The sequence below is a fragment of the Cherax quadricarinatus genome, chromosome 10 (assembly GCF_038502225.1).
Source record: "Cherax quadricarinatus isolate ZL_2023a chromosome 10, ASM3850222v1, whole genome shotgun sequence".
NCBI classification, from domain to species: domain Eukaryota; kingdom Metazoa; phylum Arthropoda; class Malacostraca; order Decapoda; family Parastacidae; genus Cherax; species Cherax quadricarinatus.
Window position 1 is genome coordinate 40,269,043 of NC_091301.1, and position 13,185 is coordinate 40,282,227.

General features: G+C 41.5%; 1 protein-coding gene across 2 annotated transcripts in view; it reads right to left on the reverse strand.

Annotated features, from left to right (window-relative positions):
- Positions 1-3,678, reverse strand: part of LOC128688059 (protein D3) — a 21,882-nt gene extending 18,204 nt beyond the window's left edge. Inside the window, exon 1 of one of the 2 annotated variants that reach the window (XM_053775772.2) lies at positions 3,616-3,678. The gene's annotated coding sequence lies outside the window, so the exon portion shown is untranslated. Of the gene's footprint in view, positions 1-3,294; positions 3,359-3,615 lie in introns of those variants that run through there. The other variant, XM_053775773.2, reaches the window with a different exon arrangement.
- Positions 3,679-13,185: the final 9,507 nt, after the last annotated feature.

Consider the following 13,185-nt stretch of genomic DNA (forward strand, 5'->3'; position numbering starts at 1 on the left):
AGTAGAATATAGTCCTTTCTGATTTCATGTTAATGGCGAGAAATACACGAAATGTAATATAAGATGGACCAATCTTGTAAAACAGAAAAATGTAAATATGAAACTAGAGGAAACTCCATAACAACGCTAAGTTCACTGAATATACTTTAAGAATGATAATAATAGAAAAGCCCTAAGTAATGATGCTGGAAATAGACATAAAGGAGACTTAAACAGGATTGCAACAGCATCAACAAGACCATCACAAGCATCATTAATAATTCTTCTTAAGAAGCAAAGATAACATGAGCAATTGCAACAGAAGGGACTGAGAAAGCAGACCTGTATAGAACTCTTTATACAAGGAGATTACGAGACGGGAAATTTCTTGAGTTTTCACGTCTACGGACGCTTCTGAAGTTTGCCAACGACTTTTCAGGAGATATTCTTGCCTTTCACTGTTTTCAGAAGGTGCAAAGTTGGTGAGAATGATAAAAGGAAAAAGTTGTAGACAGCTGAAAGAAGGCTTGGACAACATGCTAGAATAGCATGGCAGGTGGCTGTTGGAATTCAATCTTAACAAGAAAAAATGATGATGACGAGATCATGGGGAGAAGATGCCCGAGAATATTTACCAATTAGGAGACCTGAAGTCATTAGAAAGAAGAGAGGTGCAGCATCACACCGATCCCCTCTCCAGAGGCACATAAAATGCATAAGTAATACAGGCAAGGTTGGCAAATATGCGATATTGTCTTTACGAACCTAAACAAAACATAATTTAGATAAATTTTTCTCTAGATTGCAGTAACAATGGATGCCTCACATAGTTAAGCTCTTATAGAAGCTGAACAACATTCAAAGAAATGTCACCAGAATGATCGTCAATTTGAAAGATGTGAGCTGAGAGGCATGTTTACAGTAGGTAAACTTCAAGACCCTGGAAGAAAGAAAACTTGCGAGAGATATGATATCAAATCAAATCAAATCAAATCAAAGTTTATTCTCTATAAGGATTACAATGCTGGGTTTACAGATTTTGATTATTGTGTGGTTTACATGTAATAAAATACTAATTACAGAGGGGGCCACTAGACCACCTAGCATGGCTAGGCATTTCGGGCAAACTTAGATTAATTCGTAACCCTAAATTATTACAAATTGTGGAGTAAGTTGACTAAATACTAAGTGACTAAATACTAAGTAACTAAATACTAGTTTGTGAGTTTAGCAATGTGAATGCTTTTGTTTTGGCATAATACATAGTTTCTATATTGGAGTATCACAGGCAAACTTGTGACTAGTTAGGAATCATTATTTTAAGATTAAGATACGTATTTCTGTGCTTATAGTCAAATGGGTGAGTGAAAGTGTGAACCACCAGGTGGTTTTTAAGTAGTTAGTTGACGGGATGTATCAGGGAGATAAGACGTTTTCTAACGGTAGTTTTGAAGGTGATGAATGTGTCTGCAGTTCTAGAGTTTTCAGGTAGGGTGTTCCAGATTTTAGGGCTTTTGACATACTTTGAATTTTTGTAAAAGATTTTAAGACAAGCTGACAGGAGATCTTCATAACTATCAGAGTTGCAACGAAGCCAAAGGGATGAATAAGAGACCATAAGAAAGAGAGCAAGGGATGATTATATTATATAGAGAAACAAAGAAGCAAATATGACAGTGAAACAAAACAAGCGCCGAGCCACAGCTATTCTACAGCCCCATTTGAAAGAAAACAACGTAAGGCTGAAAAAAGAGCAGAAAAAACGATAGGGAGGGAGAGAGGGTAAGCACTCGAATGAAAATTTCGAGACTTTTCAGAAAACAGGAAGTACTAATACGTAAACTGAGAGGAACTTAAGTAATGAAACACCTGAGAGACTTAACAAGAGAATGATATTAAGCCAGACACGATATCATTGATACTGAATGGCGCTCAGTGTGTGTGTGTGTACCACTAACAATGACTTTACATGGCTCTTGATACAAGTGAGCCGACTGCGAGACACCATGAGCAGTGTCAGCCGTAATTTTCTTAGGTATGCTCTGCATAACCATGGGCTTTCATTACGCTCTCAAGTGTTACTCATCTCTGTATAAAAGGCCATAAATTTCAGATCAGCATTCTTGACATGCAGATTGTAAACCGATGGAAAATATATAAGTAGATAGAGATTGTTTACTCACCTAGAGAGATCGTCACTCCTTATCGTAAATAATTATAAATTAGAAGTGCAAATTGTCTTAGGTACTTATGTGACAGGCTGATGTAACTCGGGCAATACAGAGTGTCAGAGGGCTTTTCACATGAAGTTATAACAAAGAATGATCCACAAGCCAGAAGTAAAATTAGGAATGACAAGAAGATGTATTTAGTAACTCAAGGAATGTCAGAAATACAGAATATAGTGAAAGTGAAAGGAGATCAAGTTAGGTTAGGTTAGATTTGTCAGGAAACAGGACAATTGTTTCTTGAGGCGTGTCATAGTCAAAAGATGACCCACAACTAGATATTTTGGCCATCTGACTGAGGCCTTCCTCTAGCTTACCGGTCCAACCTTTAAAATTTTTATATTTTTCATGGTTAGTTTAGGGAAGTAACAAGCAGAGTTTCCAAAGATATACTATGTAAACGATCTATCAAAGCGAACAGAATCCAACATCAGCGTACATTAACAATATGAAATTGATAAGAAATACGTAAACGTAAAGAAAAAAAAAGTACAATACCGTGACTGGAACAATACACAAAGAAACGTCGTCACGAGTTTGTTTCTCCTATGTGCGGGTTGCTTGTGTATGTAAATATCATACATTGAGAGGAAACCCGCATGATGTGGACACACAATAAATGCACAATAAATCCACAATAAATGCAGTCTGAGGAAGGATTATCCAGGAAGAAAACCAGCGGCAGTGTGACGATTTTTAGTAAACAGCTTTCGGAGGAATATTTAAATTAAATTACGTCAAAAAGGTATTCATGGCTGGCAAATGATTGAATTGCATTTAGAAATATAAATAAGAAGTCATTGTACACAATATACACCAAACCACCTACGTGAGGGGAAAACATCGGGTATGTAGCATCAATGAATGGCGTATGTCTAAGAAAATAAACAGATGCTGGAGAATGTCCAAAGGTTCGTAACTAAACTAGGCTAAGAATTGAGGAATGTGAGCTCAAGTCAAAATCGACAAAGAAAGACTATCATACGAGGACGGAAACAAGGAAACAAAAATGAAACTTTAACTCTCGCAAAGATACTAGGAAATATGTTTGTATTTTCATATGCAGAGATAAAGAGACTTGACTGACCTGCAAGAACGAGAGAGAGAGAGAGAGAGAGAGAGAGGGAGTGATGCTGTCTGGGTCGACGTCAGGGAACCTGCCAGATAAGAACGGCACATTATCTGCTATCACAGTAACCTGATCTTCAATTAAGACTATCGTATATATACGCATTACAGTTCGTTGATTTCTACCCGAGCTAAACGACTTCAAAAAAATCATAATTTTTTTATTCTAAGTAAGGTTAGAGAGGCATAGAGGTTTAGTAAAATTTTATTAGATTAAAATAAATGTACTTATAATTAACCTAAAGTAACCACAAGTATATAACTTAAATGGGCAACTTACATGTAGCAGAGAGAGACGTATCGTAGCCTCATCGAGCGTTAGTATCTCTACGCACATTAACAGATGGGTTTTCACAGAGGCACTTCAAGCTTAGAGAGAGATATGTAATCTATACCTATGACCTTCAGTTGTATCTGATCGAACTGATATGAACCATCATTTAGGTTAATACCAGCGTACCGCATCTTAAGGCAAAAGAGAGGTATTAAAGAGGAAAGTGAATATGCAACACAGCCACGTTGAGGGAAGATAACAGTAAGGTAGGTAATAAGACCGAAGAACCAAGGAAACATCATGGGGAATAACATCAAAGTTTGTAGATTTAAATGTTCATTGTGGAGTCAGGGACAACACCGGAGGTACAAAGAAAAATAATTGACCAACGGATAATGGACTTCGTCTGTATTGCAAGATAATAAGTAACTGGGGAAGATTACATGTCGGGGGCAACACTCAGGTTGACTCTGAAGGTCAGAAGATAATGTGCCACACTTTACCTCTTATGTTTTATTAGGTAGATCTATGTCGCAGCGTCTCACCTGTTTCTGTCTGGCTGGTTGTCTGTCTCGCTCTCTAGCTTTCTATGTGAGTGTATATATATGTATATATATATATATATATATATATATATATATATATATATATATATATATATATATATATATATATATATATATATATATATATATATATATATATATATATATATATATATATACATGCGTGTGTGTGTGTGTGTGTGTGTACTTACCTATTTGTACTCACCTATTTGTGGTTGCAGGGGTCTAATCATAGCTCCTGGTCCCGCCTCATCACTGATCGCTACTAGGTCCTCTCTCTTCATGGTTCGTGAACTTTATCGTACCTCGTCTTAAAACTATGTATGGTTCATGCCCCCGCTACGTCACTTACCAGACTATTCCACTTCCTGAGAACTCTATGATTAAAGAAATACTTCGTAATATACCTTTGACTCATCTGAATCTTCAACTCCAATTGTGACCTCTTGTTTCTGTGTCCAATCTCTGGAACATCCTGTCTCTGTCCACCTTCTCATTTCCTCGCAGTATTTCGTATGTTGTTATCATGTCTTCCCTATCCCTTAACCTTTCTTCGTAGGACATTCCCCTTAGCTCGGGAACTAGTCTTTTTGCAAACCTTTGCACTGTCTCTATTTCTTTGACGTGCTTAGCCAGGTGTGGGTTCCAAACTGGCGCTGCATACTCCAGTATTGGCCTGACGTACACGGTGTACAGATTCTTGAACGATTCTTTACTGAGATATCTGAACAATATTCTTAGGATTGCCAGGCGCCCATATACTGCAGCAGTTATCTGATTGATGTGCCCCTCAGGAGATGTGGTAGCAGCCCAGCCACCGTGGAGAGAAGACGTCGTCGTTCCTGCTCTTCAGCTGAGCAACTCTGAACACTGTTGCTCGGGAATTTTCTTGTGTTATCCTGAGTAATTCTTCACCAGAGCTGAGAGGAAACTTGCTTGCAGTCACTTCGAGCCCCATCCCATCAAGAGGGTAAGGCGGTGACTTGCTTGCTTGTTCACCCCTCTCATCCCCATCCCCCCATCCTTCCCCATCCTACCCTCACCCATACATCAACACTGGCCCACACACTTAACACACTACATACATTGCTATCCTTCTGACTGTCCTATCTTCTTCTTTTTCGGCAACTTCGCTTTGGCGAGTTAACACAAGGCATTTTGACCATCTGGTAGCCCGTGTGGTTTTTTAAAATCCAGCCGATCTTTGCCTTGGGCCCTTTCCCCTCACTACTCGAGGGTAGGCTATCTTAGGGGCTGACCTTCATAAGTCAGCTGTAATAGGATGCTAGTTTAACATCAAGGAAAGTTCCCTTTTTGTTAAGAAACTCCTCTGCCAGGTGTTCCTTCCTCAACATCATGGCGAGGATACGTGTAAGATTACGCATTGACGGCAATCAAATGACAATGAGAGAAATTCTCACATGTATTTGCTCCAACTCAACTGTTGCTCCAGTGGATGTTTTTCAAACCCACGCTGGAGCAGTACTTCTCCTCTCTTCGGAAGAAGAGTTACTTCAACTTCTGAAGCATGATGTGCTTGAAAAACTCAAGACTTCTGGTGTTACCCCAGTTGCACCTGATAGCTATCAAGCTCAGAGGACTGTGTTTGTGGCCAGAATCAACAGTTTCATGAAACATAGCACAGTGAATGAAATTGTTGACGACATTAATACCGAGAATTCTGACTTTAGGGCTGTAGAAGCACATAAATTCTCTAATCCTACCAACAACAAGGTGACCTTAAAGCTAATACTTGAGACACCTGAGGAGGCCAAACTTGTGTGTCAACATGGATTCAAATGTTTTGGCACCAGATGTACACCTGACCAAATCTCCCTTGAACGATTTGTCAGTGTGACACAATGTTTCAAGTGTTATGCCTTTGGTCATAACAACAATAAATGCAGTACTCAAGGGCAGATTTGTAGCATTTGCTCTGGCCAACATTCGTATAGAGATTGTACCAACAAAAATACACCTAAATGTGTCCTCTGCAATGGAAAACATCATGCTGTTTCTGCTATTTGTCCTGAAAGGAAAAAGGAAATGCAGAAAATTCTTGAAGCCAAGAAACTGTCCACTGCTAAGAAGACCACTCCCCAGGCACCGCCAACGATGTCCCAAACTTCCTTCCCAGCTCTGCCTGGATCAAGTGGGACTCCTCAGGTCTCTACCAATGGTTCCAATGTTTGGAATTCTGCCCCTCTAGGAGCGCCCCAATCTAACCCTCACTTACACCATACACAAACGCAACAACAAGGTTCAGTATCATCTCCTATGTCTCAGGTATCCACAGCCGGGGATATGACTAGAGCACAACTAATGTACATGATGGCCAAAGACATAGCAGGTGGTGACATTCAACTCTGCTCTCAGGTTTTAAATGATCTGTTAATGGCTAATGGGATCACTCCCATCACTATCCCAGAAAATGTGAAGGCTATTATGACCCAGCCTTCTCATAACAAGAAGTATGTTCCCTACTCTACATCTAAAAATAAGCCTAAGTCATCCCTGGCTCAGGGATCGCCCACCTCACAAACCCAGGTTGTCAACTCCCCTCAACCCGATAAGTCAACACCTGAACATAACAATGCCCCAGAAAGTGGTGCCTACTCTCCCGCTATTGAAGCTGATCCTGTTGAACAGGAACTTTCCCAGGGTGACTCACCTTGCCTGCCTACTTTTCCCTTGGAGCCTCCACAGTCTCCCATTAACTCTCACGAGCCTCTGCTTCCTGTAACAGGGAATAACACACCTCAGTTTTCTGATGATGACTCTACCGATTCTAATGAGTCTGTTAATATTACTACCTCTAGTGAAGATGATGGCATTCTTAATACACAAGCACCTACGCAAAAGTTTCCTCCTCCCCTTGATGAGTCCAGCAGGGATAGTGTGGATACAACACGTGACATTACTTGCAGGCGTTCAGACCGCAGTACACGAGCGAAGAACAAGAAATAATGGGGATTACAATTTTCCAACTTAATGTTCAACATTTCTTTAATAACCGTTACCTTCTTGAGGTTGAACTACATAATTACAATCCCGATGTTATACTTCTGAACGAGACAGCTGCAAGAGTTGATCAACATATTAAATTACGTGGTTACTCTACTGTGGAGAAATCGAGAGGACCATTTAGTGGGGTAGCCATCTTAGTAAAATTAGGCTATACATTTAAAAATATTCATGTTGATGAAGATAACATTCTTGCAATAGAAATGACAACGTCTCATGGACAACTAGTGATAGTAACTGGATATTTTCCCCCGAGACAACAATATATAGAGTCAATTCCTCTACATAGGATATTAAGCAGGAATATTCCAACAATTCTAGCGGGAGATTTTAATGCTCATCACCCTGCCCTCTTCAACTGTGGAGCTGGTATTCCACTGGGTGACTTAAAAGGAAAACAACTCTTTAATATCATGACAGCTAGAAACTTGTCATTTCAAGGCCCATTCTTTAAATCGTACATTGGACCTCATCCAGGGACACCTGATATAGTACTGACAAACAGGGACTGTGACATCTTTCACTGTCGTATATCTCCTGGTGGACATGTTGGATCTGACCATATCCCTGTTATAATACAACTACAAACTTCTCCATTTAGAATACCTGTACCTCCTAAACCCAATCTTAACACCCTAGGATTTGACCCCTTCAGGGCATATCTGGGTGATGATGAAATTGTGTCATTGGAAAATCTACCTTCCAATGCAATTGATGATGCAATCAGGTCCCTGCATAATCGAATAATTGAAGCTACTAATGCAACTTGTCAATTAGCTTCCACAAAGATATACCAACAATATAAACCTACTAGGGAAATTAGAGACAATTTGAGAAATTATCAAGCAGAATGTCGAAGGCATCTTCAAACGCGACAACCACCAGCAGCTACACTGCACCGAATAAGGCAAGAATTAATTAACATGATTAGTCATCACAAACGGGATATATGGAAATTTCTAGTTCTTCAAGCTAATCAGTATCAACGTGAACCAGCAAAATTTTGGAGTAAGATCCGACAACTTTTAGGGGCAAAGCGCAAGGCTCCTAACTACCTAGTTCATACCTTCACTGATGAGGATGATGAAGATGTTGAAATTAAACTTGACGATCCACAGGACCAGGCTAATTTGATGGGTGATGTATGGGAGAAAATTCTCTCCCATAATAACAGTCGTCAATTTAACAATAATCATTATCAGTTGGTAAATGAATGGAGAGATGAGAACTTGGATGATCTACAACCACTACCTTCCATCGATACTTCAACTCTTGAAGATACCCACCCGCTTACTAGACCTATTACATTACTAGAGATAAGTCAGGTTATTGGAAGAATGAGAAATAGAGCCCCTGGCCTCTCTGGAATAACAATGAAACAAATAAAGTACCTACCTAGAAATTGTAAACAGTCTTTGGTAAATATCTTTAATGCCATCTTGGCCTCAGGACATTTTCCAGTTGTTTTTAAGACTGCTAAGATGATCTTTCTTGGTAAGCCCAATAAAGACATCCACCAACCTGGGAACTATAGACCTATATCTTTACTTGAAGTCACTGGAAAAGTTCTTGAGAAAGTCATTTCCAACAGATTGAACTACTATATGGAGTTTAATCACTTTTTTACTGAAAAACAATTTGGCTTTAGAACACATAGAGGTACCAATCATGCAATAAATGTTATTTTCGATACTGTAGCAAGTCTAAAACATCAGGGCAATCTTGCCTTAATTGCCACCAGAGATGTTCATAAAGCTTTTGATAGCTTATGGCATGATGGCCTTATATACAAACTCATTGACCTACCAGACCATAACTGGACTTTTCTCAGATTAATATATAATTTCTTAACTCAAAGAAAAATCATTCCCACCTTTCATGGCAGGTCGACAGAGCCTTTTATACCGACAGCTGGTGTCCCGCAAGGATCTTGTCTCAGTCGACTTCTGTTCAACATTTACGTGAATGACTTTCCTCAACCAGAGTTTAATGACACATTTGTGACACAGTTTGCAGATGATGTTATTCATGTCGTCTCATCAACTCCGGTAACAGGAAAATACAAGTATGAGAGAGTCATAGAGAAAATGAATATTGAACTTCGTCGAACATCTAATTGGGAAAAGAAATGGAGAATTACAACTAATCCTGACAAGGTCCTTGTTAGCACGATAGGATGTTTTGCATCAACAATTGAAGATAAAGGAGGTATCTCCATCAGAGGTACACCTGTAGCCATTAAAAACCCTAACAAGATTTTGGGATATGAAATCGACAGGCTGCTCCATTCAACATCTCATGTAACTAAAAAGATCAACATAGCCAAAGCCGGTCTTAGCAGACTCTTTCGATTTAATCAAGCCCCTCAACATGTCAAAAAACATCTGTATAAAATGATAATAAGACCAATACTCGAATACCCTTGTGTCCCAATGTCAATAACAACAAAGACCAACATGCTCCGGTTACAAAGGGTCCAGAATAGAGCTCTTCGCTTCATCACCGATACCAGGAGGAGAGACAGAGTTAAAATGGCAGATTTACACATACAACAAGATATTACTGCCATAAATGTACGCCTTGACACCCTAAAAAAGAAACAACTTTATACAATGCAAGAACTATACATGCCAGATAGAGAACATCCCATACAAGTGGTTAATACCACGGATTATACCATCACTACTCCTCCTCACAGGACTCAACGAATGACTCTCCCACAAAGGGTCCGTCGCTTTATTCATAAAGATGATTACCCACGACCCATGATATTGAGCAACCTCCCTGATGAAGAGGATTGGGTACCACCAGAACCCTTCTATGTATACTGAAAAAATCATCGCCCCCAATTAGGGAGACATCTTATATAACTTTCTAATGTAAAAATTATGCTATTTACTATGGCTGGACACCACCTGTAAGAAGCCATTGTCACGAACTTTATAAACTGGCCAGAAAATTATTGCCTTCCTTGTCGCATAAATATCTGTTGTGCAATCGCAAAAAAAAAAAAAAAAAAAAAAAAAAAAAAAAAAAAAAAAAAATAAAAGCAATTGCAACCTGTATAATTACTACCAATTCAGAGTCATGTACTTATATATCTGTTATATCTATGTGACTCTGATGGGTTAGTCTTATACCCCTTAAATAAATATATTATCATTTTACGTACACTTTTTAAATTGCACCAAAGTGGTTGGGCCACTTACCTTTTATATCCTACCTCTCACCCCCCTCCCACCCTTTTCCAATATTTCCATCCTTACCCATCCTTCTTCCTTCCCCATCTCACCAAAGCTCTGGTCTGAACAATCAAACTATGGGTTGTCATATTATCTAGTGCAGCGCTTACATGCTTGCTACAGTGGGGGCACTTTGCAGGGAAGTTACCGTATGGAGGAGATGGAGGCCCTGAAGGAGAGGTTAAAGGAGTTGCAGAATGAGAGGTTTGAAGCCGTAAGGGTGCAAGCGGGTATAGAGGAGGTGCTATGGGGGGTAGGCCTTCTTCCTGTGTCCTGAGGGGTCAGCAACAACGTAGGAAGGCAACGACTCTCACGCAGTTAGAGGTGTGTGAGGAGGGGGGAGAGTTATCGCATGGGGCAGGTGCTCAGGTCGACAGAGGGCATGGGTATGTATGCTGACAGGTGGTATGCTCGTTATTGGTGTAGTCGTGGGGTGGATGAAGAGCTGTTGGAAGAAGTGAGTGGCTGTGTGGGTAAACCCCTGGGAGGGAATGATAGAATGGCGTTGGGGGGGGATATTGAGGAGGAGGAAATTTGGAGAGAGTTGGCTGGAATGAGCAAGGGTAAGGCACTGGGAGTGGATGGGATTCCTTGTGAATTTCATATGCTGCATTGGGAGTTGTTGCAGGGTTCTTTGGTTAGGCTCCTGAATGAAATGAAGCAGGGGGGGGGGTAGGATAGGCGTGGGGCAAGCGACTGGGGTAGTGGTCTTAGTTCCAAACGGGTCACATCAGCGTACCCTAAAGGATTATCGTTGATGTGCACTGACTATAAGCTCTTTGCAAAGATGCTTGGTAACCATCTAAAGTGTGTGTGGTTGGCAGGGTGGTCCCCCCGAGCCAGTTTGGTTTGCCTGACCAATCGATGGTGATAGGTCACAGTATCCTCCGGGATTTTGTAGCTGCTTTTGGTGGGGGGAGGGGGGTTGTTATCATTGGACTGGAGGGGGGCATATGACATTGTGGAAAGGGAAGCTTTAGGTCGCATTTTACTGTCTCAGGGTTTCGGGGAGGAATAGTGGGATGGGTGAAAACACTGTATAACCAAACGTGTGTGCGTGTACAAGTTAACGGGCATTTGGGGAAAGCAGTGGTGCTAGGGTGGGGCCTTCGACAGGGCTGCCCACTCTCGCAATTGTTGTTTGCGTGCATACAAGACCCTTTCTATAGGTTGGTGGAGGAGGTGGTGCAGGTTTACGGAGGTGCCTCGGGAATGGTGGTGAATGTAGAGAAATTGTCCATTTTAGGGTTGGGGATGTGAGAATTGAGGGTGGATTGGGGATGTCGGGTGGTGATGACCTGTGTGGACATTTTGAAGATATGTGGTATTGTATATAGGGAAAATTTAGTTAGGGCAAGGAAGGATAATTCTGCTCATTTGGAGGACCGTGTGGTAAAGAGATTGGGAGCACTAAGACCGAATCATCTCACTATTCTGCAAAAGGTGATTGTGATCAATGTGCTCTTGTATAGTAAGATCTGGTTAGTCACACAAGTGTTCTCGTTAACGCTGCCGGTAATGCAAAGCATCTAAAGGAGGGTGTTCAGATTTTTGTGGGGTTCTAAGTGCGAGTGGTTAAAAACGGAGGTGGTCATGTTGCCAGTGCGAAAGGGGGGGGATGGGTCTTTTGGATTTACGACGAAGAGTTAAGTGTGTTTACATCAGGCGTGGGGTATTGCGAGGCGGGATTTTTCAGGACAGACGGTTGGAGAAAGTTCATGAGGTGTTGCGAGGATTGTATGGGGGGGTGAACCTGTGTGAGTGTGAGGCGGTCTTGTGGGTGTTGGCATTGCCCCAGGAACCTGGGAAGGTTAAGGTTGGGGCATTGTACAGGATGATAGGGGGACAGGTGGTGCACCCAGGGAAGGGGTTATACCCATTTTACGATTGGGCAAACATCTGGAGAAGATTTAGCAAGTTGAGGTTACAGCCCAGCATGCGGGAGGTAACGTTCCGTTTTTTGCACGTATCTTGCCATCTGGTGCGGTACTGAGGGATCGGAGGTTGGGTGGGGAGGGTCGTTGTGGGTTGTGTGGGGCAGAGGAAACGGCTTACCATATCGTGTATTTTTGTGAAGGGTTGGAGTGAATCAGGAAATGAGTGGGCACGGTGGTGCAGAGGGTGGGGTGGGAGGGATGTGTCAGTATTGCGGGCGCTGAGTTTATATGTGGGGAGGGTGGAAGAGGGTGCGGCAAAGGCGCTGGCATATATGATGGTGGACTACGTATACAAGACCCTGAGCTGCTTTGGGGATTAGCGTGGATGGTTACAAAGAATGGCTTGCTTCTGCAGTGTTTTAAAAATTGAGGTTGGAGAGTTGGAGGAGGAGGTCTTGCTTCTCCAGGAGGAGATTAGGAGGCTGAAGGTCCACCTCAATGGGTCTGGGAGAGAGTGTGAGGTGGCTGGAGTTGTGGGAAATGAGGCTTCTAGCAGTGAGGTGCAGTCTGTCTCTCGCTGCGAGGAGGCTGTAGTTGGGGAGGTAGCAACGGCTACCAGCAGTGAGGTGCAGCCCAGCACCTGCTACAAGTGACGAGTGGTTCACAGTAATGGGAGGCGCATCAGAGTAAGGAAAGTTAAGAGTGAAGATCTGAAGGTAGGAAATCGCTTCTCTGTTCTTCAGGATGAATGTACTTCAGTGGCCAGTGAAGGTAAGGGTACTACTGCCTCTGCTAATGGAGGTAAGTGCATTCTTGTGGTTGGTGACTCTCAGGTAAGATATATTGACCGTGCTTTTTGTAATAGGA